This window comes from Nipponia nippon, unplaced genomic scaffold (assembly GCF_047370975.1).
Source record: "Nipponia nippon isolate SJK-2023a ecotype South Korea unplaced genomic scaffold, ASM4737097v1 scaffold_1, whole genome shotgun sequence".
Lineage (NCBI taxonomy): Eukaryota > Metazoa > Chordata > Aves > Pelecaniformes > Threskiornithidae > Nipponia > Nipponia nippon.
The window spans coordinates 11,556,431-11,568,862 of record NW_028262290.1 but is presented as its reverse complement, the minus strand read 5'-3'; the positions used below and the strand labels follow the sequence as shown (position 1 = coordinate 11,568,862).

The 12,432-nt window shown below is 39.0% G+C and overlaps 1 protein-coding gene across 1 annotated transcript in view; it reads right to left on the bottom strand.

The window, feature by feature from the left end:
• LOC148057242 (uncharacterized) overlaps positions 1 to 4,094 on the bottom strand; it is a 49,926-nt gene extending 45,832 nt beyond the window's left edge. The window contains exon 1 of the mRNA XM_087733879.1: positions 4,017 to 4,094. The gene's annotated coding sequence lies outside the window, so the exon portion shown is untranslated. The remainder of the gene's footprint in view (positions 1 to 4,016) is intronic.
• Between the last annotated feature and the right edge of the window lie 8,338 nt (positions 4,095 to 12,432).

Genomic DNA, 12,432 nt, shown 5'->3' with positions numbered 1-12,432 from the left:
CAAGGATATTTGTGCGGAGATCAAGTTCTTTCTCATATATTATTTTTGTTTAAAAGTGGTTTCTTTCTGGAAAACAGTAGCTTAGGTTTAAGAAAGATTGAACAAACATCCAAACAGCTCTGGCAGACAACCTTTGTGTGAATGAAATCTTTGGATTTTAATTTCTCCTATCCAAACACCATTTCATCCACATCACCATAAGTTCTGCAGTAATGTCTAAAGCCCAGTATAAAATTGGGGCTCATTTCTGAGACACAAGAAAATCTTCAACCCACAAAACTTAAAACACAAATAGAAAAGTTAGACAAAGAGTAAGAAGAAAAAGAATATTATTACTTCATATGTATTGGACTCCGAGGCCCAGACAATGATATATACTCATGACCAATGGATCAATTTATGATAAAGACAGAACATGGCTCAGAAGTCCTACATTTCAGTCATACTATTTTCTTTCTTCTACCTACTTACCTTGTGAGTGACTCAATGTGTTGACACACAGCCATTGAAAATAGCAAGGGGAAATGACCTGGCCATTATGGCAGAGAACTTAGATGCAAGTTGGTGTGTATATGGGAAGGAACAGGACAGTAAGTTTGTGTAGGACAGAATGCATTTGTGCTCTGCAGGCCTTGTCTAGACAGGTGGGATGGGAGGGATTTGATGGGAACAATTTGATTTTAGATAGGAAACATCCAAGTCCTTATGTGAAGGTTGAGAACTTCACCTCAAAGACTTCAGGAGCCTGGGGCTTAGGTTTGGTTATGGATTTCCTTCATTTGCATTTTCTTAAAGTCTTTGATATTTGGCCAAACTTAAGAACTCAAACATCCTTTGCCTTGCTAAGATTTCTTATGTATGTATGTGCGTTCACATATAGCTGTGTGACTTTTTATCTCAGAGATGCAAATGCCTGCGGGATGGAGAGGTCTCTGCTACAGCTGATGATCCAGCATGGTTTGTCATCCACCACTGGGAGACAGGCTGGGATGAGAATGGAGCTGTGCTTGCATTCCATAGCGCAAGAAGGAACTTCCCTGACCTCAGGTTAAAACAGAAAGGAAAAACACGTAGTTCTTAAGATGAGCAGAGAAACTGAGTTTTCAAGCCCATTTTGAGGGGTGAAATTGTGCCCACTTTGCCAGAAATCAGAGGTGAATTATTGCAATGTCCTGTCTCCCATAAATACACACATGCTGATAACGCAGGGTGGCCTCCAGCCAGTTCAGCCTGCACAGTTGGAACCTTTGTTTTTAGGGATCGGTCAAAGTGGAGTAAATATTTGCAAGAGAACATTTTCCTAACAGGGACACTCTCAAAAGTACATTTCCTGGAAAAGAGCTCTGCCATCATCCTCTTTTATTGTACGGTCCTGCAAGACCAGGGCAGGCAAGGGCAGAGAAATAAGTCAAGTGTTCTGAACCTGCATGTTCAGCCTTTACAGCAAATCCATGTAAGAGCAGCTCAAACAGGAAAGTGATGATAAGGTGACCAGACTTCACAGAATTTTGAAGAGCCGTCTTTTGAACTTTGAAAGCCTCATTTGTAAAAGATAAGATTTACGGCCCTAAAACAGGCAGGAAAGAGTTGACAAACTGTTGTCACCTGGGGAAGCCTTCCTGATAATTTTCCTTTCCAGTTCCAAGAACAGAGCATTTTAGGAACACAAGTGGACAATAACCTTTTTGCTGAGTCTATTTGTCTTTGATTCCAGTCAAGTTGACATTTTAGGCTTTACTTAAGTAACTTTGATGTACTTTTAAAGATTAGGTCCTGATAGCAAAAGAACCTGTACACTTCAGAAGATTTGTCCTTGTTTAGATGCTAAAAAAAAGGGAAAAACCATCTGCACACTTTTGAAACCAGCTTTGTAATTTGCTAGATACAAGCATTATTACTATTTTGTCAGTATTCATATTTCACTTGCAGCCCCTGTGGAGTTCAGGACCCTCTGTGAAAAGTAGTGTTTATGAATGAAAGACAGTCCAGCCTGGATTCATCTGACCTAGCTTGAGACATTTAATTGAGAAGTCTAATTTAGGACCAAAGTCACTTGAGGCTTCTCCTGTGATCAATGGGGCACAGTGTAGGGTGCTTCAGACATTTGTCATCTAGTTGCCCTCTGGAAGTGGTTCTCTGCCTTGCCTATACATAAATAGCTTATACACCTGAAGTGCTGGAAGACAGATGAAATAAATCTAGGCCTTCCTTCTCATAGAAGGGAGTACAGTAAAAAAACTAGGGAGAAAAAGAGCAGAAGGTAGAAATTGTTAAATTCCCTCCCTACACAAAGAGTATGAGGTACAGAGCTTAGGTGATCTGCCCAAGGCCAGAGAGCAGGAGACAAGTCCAGGGATTGATCACAACACTTTGAAAGCAGCATCTTAATTATAAAAAAAGCTTGTACCTCTGGCAATGCCCTCAAGACTTTCCCTAATATAAATAAAGACACTAGAAATGGAAAAGGATTCAAAAAGATAAGTATTCATTCAAATTATTTATTTCCTCTTTCATAAAATTATTGAAAATTATTATAGTTTAACACTTGTCACTTTTCCTGTGAAAGTTCTCAGGAACCATTTTTTTCCTTCCATAGGGTGTCAAATATATTATCACACAAAAGCTAATGGAGCTATACTGAAGTCTGTTTCTCATCTACAGTATATAATAGTTTTGGTCATACACACAAAGCGGCAAGACTCCAGAAACCAGTCATGTCTCTGGAATGGAACTGGAGTTGTGTGGCATACTCCTGCCCTAAAACATGACAAAAAATAAAAATCTTCAAAATTTCCATAATTATTTATTTTCTTTAAATATTATTTCATGTTCATTTACTGAAATTTTGAAGTGAAAATTTGTCATGCTGCAAAGAACAGAAATGTTTCATTCAGACAATGACAATTTGGGGTATATTAACATTTTTTTCTCTAACTGTTGTAGATTCCTTAGAACAACTCAATATCATGGATTTTTACTTCTGATTTTTTTTTTCTTTTTCCAAGGCATAGATACACACAAATAGAAGAATGATTACAACAGACCAGAACAAAGGTCTGTCTGATTCAGTATGCAGTCCCTGACAGTGTCTATTTTTCATTAAAAAATAGCAACTAGATTGAACAAGAGAACTGAACAGCCAGAGACACAGTTGGCACAAATAGCCTGTGCACAGCAAATGGATTCAAATATTCATGCATAAAATATGCAACAAACAGTTCCAAAGTTGCAAACAAATACACAGCAAACAGAGTTAGAATGAAACTAATGAAATAAATTATTTGCTATAAATACTTTGGCTGCTTCTTATGGATGTTATTTCTGCTTCAAGGAAGAGAAAGAAAGTTCAGAAACTACATTTATACAACAGAATCCAATTCAGCATTTGACAGTAAGAGTTCAAAATTGTACAATAATAGGAAGGAGAAGTTCACAGCTTAGCAAAAAAATGAAAATTTGTTGCATGAGCAGTGGAGTATGGAAAAGATTTTGCTGCAGCACCCTATCTAGCTTTGGTGCCCACACTTTAAAACAACATATATAAATAAAATGTGTGTGAGTAAAGAGAAGACCCAGCAAATTTACATTAAAATTACAGAAAATGCACTGCTGTGAGGCACTGAAAGAGCTGTGCTTGCTTAGCTGCTTCCTCAAACAGAAAATGAGCAGTGAAAGACCTGACTGTGGAAATTTTAACCATTGGGAGACACTCTTAAGGGAAAAGACAGATTAGCTCTTTCTTGATTTCTTCTAATCAATGTACGCATTAGCGAAACACAAATTAGTTAACTCAGTGCAGAGTTGTGCAATATGGGAAGCCACGACAGATGCTGCAGATATTTGCGAGGAAGACAGTGTTTGTTTGCTCAATAAAAATAGAATTTGACAAACTGCTTCTTGCTGATCGAGAAATTTGGCGGTCCAGCATTCAGGGTGCCTAGAAGCCTGGCACAAAGAGGATTTTATGTGGACAGGCCTGTTGGTTTTGCATGGGAGAAGGCTTGTTACAGACTTACGTTCCAGAGAGTTCACTGTCCTGCTGTACTGGGGTTTCTTCCACTCCTAAGCAGGCTTCAGCCGTAGGTGAATTTGCCGTAAACAGGCAGCTGATCACAGGGAACTTTGTTCTGTGTTGACATCAGAAATACTCTCTGTGCCAGTGACCCAGAGAGCAAAGAAACCCAAAAGTGGCAAAACTGCCAGATCACTCTACCATAGTCCCATTAGAAAAGGCCGTGAGCACACAGACTGTTCATGTCTCCAATGATCTGTTTGTCCTTGGAAGGCCAAGCGTATGGATTGCCCAAATAAGCACTGTCCTTTAAAAACAAAACCAAAGTCAAACCAGGCTACGTGGTCCTCTGCTAAACTACTCAGGAAAAGCATCCAGTTCCTTAGTAGATGTGGTGCTTCTCACCCATCCACTGCTCAGAGAGCACTTCCACCTGTCTGAGAGGACTTGCCTTTCCCACCTCACATAAGGTGCCCTCAGGACCAGGCTGATGAGGATCTTAGATAGCACTGTTATTCCAAACACACTTGTGGAAACAATGACATGTTGGAAAGGAAAGTAATTAAAAGTCATTTGTCCACTGGAAGGAGGAAAGAAGAGAAGAGAAAGGGGAGAAAATAGAGGAGAGAAGGGATAGCTCTTTGGGTCACTGTTTAGTTTAGGTCACTGAATTATTAGGGAAAGGGAAACGTGAATTCACTTTCCAGCTTGAATTCACATTCAGGCATTTAGTACAAAGAAGAACATGAGCAACTGAAGCCACTAAGGTCACCTTAACTGAGGTTTAATCATGTGCTGAGAATGACCACCAGATTGTGACCTTGAAGAGAGAACTGCGGGAAGCACTTTGTGAGTTTTCCAGGGATCAGCCAAAGAACTCCCTAGCTTATGAGGTTCTGAGGATGCCCTTCTTCAAATCTCTATTCAGACAACTCCTTGGGTTTTCACAGCAAAAACTCAAGTTAGGTACTTAAAGGCTGGAGACACTTCTAGGTTTAGTTGATAACAGAGCAGCTATCCTGATGATCTGAATTTTGGACTTGGGCATTAAAAGCAGGAGTTAGGAGGCAGCTGAGCTTTGTAGAGCTCCAACATTATCTATTGCATACTTTGTTGAAGTATGCAATAAATAACAGTGTGTTAAAGAGCTTCAGCCTTTCATTCCCATCATTTTATTGAATGGTCCTCCTGTTCCATCACTTCACGGATAAAGCTAGCAATCAATTCTCTTATATTTCCTAATCCCTTTGAGTGCCTATTTTGCTCAACTAGAATTGTTCACTATGCTTCACCTCCAATACAAAACTGCCTCGATGTCTTTTTTTTTCCCACCTCTGCCTTCAGTATCCTTTTCATCCCCCTCTTTTACTCTTTTCTGTAAAATATCCTTCCACACTGACCTTCTAGATGGCAAAAGCAATTTAAAAAGCAACCACAACTGAAGCTAATACATTCAAATTATTTTGCTTGTTGTAGGAGTATACCGATGATAACATTCTCTTCCTGCACATGTTCACCTAAACTAGCAGGAAGTTATTCCTCATCTGTCACATACCTGAAATCATAATGAAGTGACCTTGCACAAGACAAGTAGAGCTGAATGAAACAAGGTTTTCTATTCTACATAAAACATCAAAGTTCTGACACTTGTGGCTATCGCAAATAAAGATGAAAAACTTTAAAATTGTCAATATAGGTTGCAGAACAAAAATTATATTTGAAGTATTAATGCTGAAATGTCATGATAGTTCTTTTTGGATATGTCCCACCACCTCTGCTTGCACAGTTATACCATAGCACACCTTTGTCCTCCTCTGTGATCCGGCCAGATTTCACTTCCGTTTGGTTGCCACAGCCATAGGATCCCATGTTACTCAGTAAAAAGTCAGGCAGGCAGAAAACAGGATCCCACCATATGATGAAGTACTTATCTTTTCCTGTCCTACCTCTTTGTTTCTTTTTTCCATCTTCTCTGTGTATTCAACCAAAAACTTTGAATTCTTCAGGGCACTGTCTCTTTTATAACTGACTTGTATGCTGTTCAAAAAAACCCAGAGCAAAGTTAACTATAGATGAAATAATGGCTCGCATAGCTAAATAAGCTATGGAAATCATTCTGTTGAAAACAGTTCCTACAGCCTTTCTTTCCTGGACCAAAGTAGTGAAGGCTCTAAAGCAACTTATTCTTCCCAAATGCCAGGATAGTATATCAATGTTACATAGCTTATCTGCTCTGCCAACTTCCCCTACCAAGGTATTCCTTTTTAAGGAACAGGAAGTTTTATTTAACATTTACATTAATTTCATTTAAATGTTTCATAATTATCAAGGTAGCAACAGTCCTGGAGTTAGTTCACTGTGGTGTGAAGCTTCCTTGGACCTCAACTTGTAAGTTGCAGATGACATTGGATCTCTGCAGCTACATGCCACCTTTGTAAAGGACAGTAGAAACTTTCCATCCTCTAATGTCATTCTCTCTTCTCTGTTATCTCCAAAAGCCATCATTTATAGAAGAAATAGCCATCTTATTCTCCTGTCCAGCAGGCAGAGAAAACATCAACTCAGGTTTCTTTTGAAAAGAAATGTAACTTCTCTCACCTAAAGTGAGCCATCTGTAATGTGGATGTCTACGTCTGAATGAGTTACCTAAGCTCTGTTCATAGACATTGGAAAGAAACTGTCAACTCCAGAGTATGAGATTCATCTTTTTCAGACACCCATCTGAATCATAGAATCATTTAGGTTGGAACAGACGCTTAAGCTAATCACCTACTAGTGCCTGTTTTTCCTCACTGGTTGTGAAGTGAATTAATAAGGCCAGTTCAGAGACTCTGTATTGGAAATATTTACAGTGAGACAACATGGAACTGTTGAACACAACAAGGTTTTCCTACTTTAACAAGAAAATGTTAAGTCATAAATAGTAAAAATGAAATTCTGAACTCTTGTTGGATTCAGAACGTCAGGTTGTCTTTTACTGCTGGGACTGTAAATTTCAGTTATGTTATTTCTGAGTTATAGCAACATCCACAAAATCAGAGCCAAGTCTTAGATTCCCTTACTGTATGCAATAGCTATTGACTGATTTCATTAGGTTGGCCACTCGAACGAGATTAAAGTTGACTGCAGAAGCCAAACCCTAGCAGGGTTTGTTGAGAATTCACTAGTAGGTTTAGAATAAAATAAAAAGTACATCACAGGTGAAGATAAACTACTCAGGGTGATTTGGATATATTAAATACTTGGAGCTCTCAGTCTCCCTAGTGTTTTGTAAATGAAACCACTCTGATTTATGGCTCTGAAAATACATCAAGCCTGAAGTTTACATTTTGAAAAATGCCATATTTTAATTATTCTAAAAAATAAAAATTTGCATTTCTCTCAAGCATTGTTTAAGACGTGAGTTAAAAATTAGAGGCCATAATATTGGATGGCACAGTCTGAAGAATTACTGTGTTTCTATCTACGGAAAATACTGATTAAAATCTAGACCAAAATGTCCATGAAACATGCTAAGTGGCTCCCTCCCAGTACTCTGTGAGTTGTTAACATCATGATCTGCATGAAAAATCTCCTGTTGGGGACCTTTCTCCTCACTTCAAAAAAGAAACAAAGTACAGGGGATAACTATTAACGTAGTCACTCTTACAACGAGGACATTAGTTAACCTCAGTCATTTGCTTCTGTACTGGTTTCAGCTGGGATAGAGTTAATTTTCTTCCTAGTGGTTGGTATAGTGCTGTGGTTTGGATTTAGGATGAGAATAATGTTGATAACACACTGATGTTTTAGTTGTTGCTAAGTAGTGCTTACACCAGTCAAGGACTTTTCAGCTTCCCGTGCTCTGCCAGGTGCACAAGGAGCTGGGAGGGGGCACAGCCAGGACAGCTGACCCAGACTGGCCACAGGGCTATTCCATACCGTATGACGTCATGCTCAGTATATAAACTGGGGGTAGTTGGCCAGGGGCAGTGATCGCTGCTCGGGGACGTGCTGGGCATTGGTCATCAGGTGGTGAGCAATTGCACTGTGCATCACTTGTTTTGTATATCCTTTTATCATCATCATCGCTATTATTTATTATTATTATTATTATTATTATTATTATTATTATTATTATTATTATTATTATTATTATTATTGTTTTCTCTTCCTCTGCTGTCCTATTAAACTGTCTTTATCTCAACCCACAAGTTTTACTTTTTTTCTTTTTTAATTCTTTCCCCCATCCCATTGACAGGGGGGAGGGTGAGCAAGTGGCTGTGTGGTGCTCAGTTGCCGACTGGGGTTAAACCACAACAGCTTCCAAGACAATGACTATATTGTCAGTGAGGGTACTTTTGATCTTAAAGTCACCCTGAACTCCCACTTTTTCAGGATGAGGCATGCAAGTATCTCTTGAAGAACAAACCAAGTGAGAATCAAGTTTAGTTAAGAAGCTTTGGGCTTGATGCTGCAAAATTTCCCCTCCAAAATCAAGAAGTGTTTAGAACTCAGTGGGCAATTAACACCATTTCCAAAGGAAATAACAGTGTACATACATTGCAGTTCCTTACCAGTAGCACACCTATATTGCAGGCTTCAGGCCTTACAGTTAACAGGTATAATTAAAGCCACCACTGCATCACTAAAGGCAGCATAGTCTACTAGACCTGAGTTTTAGCCTAAGCTGTCCCACTGATCTGCCATCCTGACTGAGTCACTTCATCCCTCTTATCTTCCTACTCTTTTTGTTTCTTCAGACTGTGAATGTTATGGCAGGAAAGGGCTAAGGAACCTGCAAGGAGAATTCGCCCACTTTGTGGGTTGTGGATTCCTGATGGCCATGTACTTTTGTCAGGAATGGGCAAGGAGCAGTCTACAAAATGAACAAATTGTTCTGGTAGCAGCAGTCTTCTCTCTGGCCATTCTGGGATGCTGCAGCTGCTACCTGACACATGACAGGGACATCTCTGGGCACGGGAGGGGTACAGGCTATGGGGCATAGCCATGAAAGCCACTAGAAGTCAGGTGGCCCACCTGGCTTGTGCTCTGCCTTATTCTGTGCCTCTTATTTGGTACAAATAGGTGTTAGTTTATGAATAAAAGATCTGATAAATGCTGAACACTTCCTGTAGGAAATGTTTTACTCTAGTCTCAGGAAGCTTGAACTGATTCCTATGATATACATGGCCCAGGAGTACCTGTACCTCCAGTTACATGCGTGTGTAGTGCCTAAGCTGATTTCTGTATTCAATCAGTCATATAAATCATACTGATTTCCAGGTATCGATACTTACACATGAACAAATTTGTGATGAAGGAATATATTGGAAAGAAGGATACCCTTGAAGACAGATGCAAAATTCAGAACTTGCGTCTCTAAAAGTAAATGTCAGACAAAGAACAGACTGTTTTGTCTAAGCACAAAGGGCTAATTTAGCTCCAAGAAGCCAGAAATTCAACATATTTACAGTAGAACTGATAAGGAAAATGGAATTTCCATTGCAGGAAATCCCAGCACATCAAAAATAGGACTATGCTTTTAGTATAAAGGAGACGCAGTTTCAAGCCCTGCAAAAATAAATTAAAAAAGTATTTTTTTATCCTTTTCAATCTGAAATAGTTTCTTGAAAACACCACCAAAACACATGGAAGAAATAAAAGCTTTTCATTTGTAACACCTATAATGTTAATATACGTATATTTTAAATATAATATATGGTTCTATGCAGTTATATGCTTATTTTAAAAGAAACATGTAAATATAATTAAATAACTGTTATAACCTCTAAGTTTAACACAGTCACAATGAAGGAAACTGTGTTGGATGTACTGAAGTAAAATGAAAAAATAGAAATTACTCTTTTCACTTCTTTCTCATTTTGATTTTATCAAAATCAACAGGCTCCTGTCATTTTTTTTTTTTTTTGAAGAGTCAGCTGTTACATTGAAAACATTTTGTTCAGCTCTGGACTTGAAACCTTCTTTTCTTGGCTGGTAATTTTTCCTAGAAGCGCCAAATCCCTTTTGCCCTTCTCTGTGCAGATAAGCCGCTGGACAAATATTAACTAATTCTTTTTGCCTAACTCTTGTTCCATCACAAGTGTTGGAAAGGCAAAGGACACTTCTCCTTCAGCACAATGGATCTGGCAGGACATCATTAACCCGGACAGGAGTATCAAGCCAACTTGTGCCACTGCAAAGCAAATTCACAGTGAACATGTTCTGCAAAGCTGACTAGAGAAATTCTGTGCAGCTACACTGATCTGACAGTGTTTAATCTTTTTCAATAGTTGCCCACAAACATCAACAGAAAAGGAGAGAGGTCAGTTTGGATGTACAGGGAGAAAAAGACCTCAAAAGCAATCTGTGGCTGTTGAAAGAGGTTGTTCTTTGGTTACTTTAAACAAACATTTAAACCTCTGGACTACAAGATTTACACTGTTTGATAAGCATATGCAGCAGCTTCAACAAAGCCAGATTTTTCCTTCCTTTCATTTAATACTCAATAAAAATGTTACACACACATGTGTATGTGCACATGCTCTATCTCGTGCACTTTGAAAGCATGTGGGTGTATGGCTAACAGCCCACACAGAGGTTTTGGGAGGGGTTGTTTCTTCCTAACTCTCTCTTCCTTTTTTTTTTTTTCCTTTCCCTCTCTTTTTGATCATGGTTACAGAAGGAGAAGATGGGGAGAAATGATTAATAAAAGGTCAAAGATGGAGAATTTTTGTTTATTGCCCAGAACAAATTCACTTTCTTTATAGCCTCAGCTGACTTCATCTGAATTAAAAGTGCTTCCCTTAAAAAGGATTCCACAGAAAAAAGGATTCCACAGCAAGATGCTTTTAAAATAGGGTTGAGTTGGTCCAAGTGATGGCCTGTGGGATACTTGGTCTCCTGCCCATGACTGGGGTAGTGCCTTAGTGCTATCCAGCACTAGCCTGCAGACTCCGTCCGTGCATTGCCACTCCTGGCTTCCATAACCAACACAACGTGTCTGCAAAGTGCAAAAGCCGGACAGCCCTGAAATGAAGAGATGCGATTTTGCAAGGATGTAAAATGACATGAAAAACCCTCACGAGGAAGAAAGGCACAACGCTGGCTTTTATGGGAACACGATCAAGCCCCAAATAGCCTTAGAAGAGATCCAATGCATAAACCATAAACTACTGTTAAATATTATGGAAGAATTGACAGCTCCTTTATGAGGACGGTTTAGAGTCAGGTCTGGTAATGGAACTGTGCTCTCGTCATTATGGAGGCTCATAAAGTCCTAACACTGTTCCTAAACCTGGAAAAGATCAATTGTTATGCCCTTCACATAGTCTTATTTCATTAATAAGCACAGATGCTAAAATCTTGGCCCAGATAATGGCAGATAGATTAACTAAATTACTCCCATGCCTAGTAGCTTTTAGACCAAGTGGGATTTGTATGTGGGAGTTGAGCTAAGGAGACTATTTAGCCTTCTGTATTACATGAAGCATTAGAGAAAGCCAGATTTAACAGGGCAAACAAAGAGAAAAAAAAAGCATTTAGCTATGTGCAATGGCTTTCCTCATCACAGCATTAAAAAAATAAACTTTGGAAGACAATTTATTGCCTGAATTAAAACTCTTTATGCATCCCTGCTAGGTAATGTTTAAAGGATGTAATTCTTCTCATTCAATGCAGACTGCAAAAATGAGGCAAAGTTGTCACTTACTCAGTACAGTTTAATTAAATGATCATCTTTTTAACAGCTTCATGTATGGAGTCTGGCATCAAATAAAAAACAGTAGGATGAAGAGTCGCAAAGGTTTTTGATGCTTTTTGTATTTGAATTCCTTTAGAAAACAATGCTGGAATTTATGAATGAGGAATTGCAGGGGTAGTCTGGCTGTAAGACTTAAAGTATTAGGGAGTCTTTTTAGCCACATGTGTTAACATCCTTCTGTGCTCCTTAAAGGGTTCTTGGAAAAGCAAAATGAAAAAATTTGAGATACAGAGATGTATATTATTACGTGTAACACAGGAGTATCTATGGAATCTAGACCAATGTCTAACCGAGTCTAATAATCCTGTATGACATACACTGAGAGACAGTCCTTGTTCCAATGAGTTTGCTTTCTAAGTAGAGAACACAGCTGTTAGAAAGGGAGCAGACAATAGAGGGACTTTGTTACCCAAACTCCTCAACGCACCAGCATCAAAGCTGAAGTTAAAACCAAAGTTATAAGTCCCAAGCCAAGTCTGCAATAATACCTAGGTACACACAGGCTCATGTCCACGTTCTGGGCATCATTGGGGCATCACTGCATCACCATCCTCTAGTTTCCTTCCAAATATGTAGATCTGCCACAATCAGTTTTTACAGGTATGCACAGTCACTGCAGGCTGCAAGTAGGGATATTGAAAGGAGTGGCCAATACACCATAGGGACCTCAACAGGC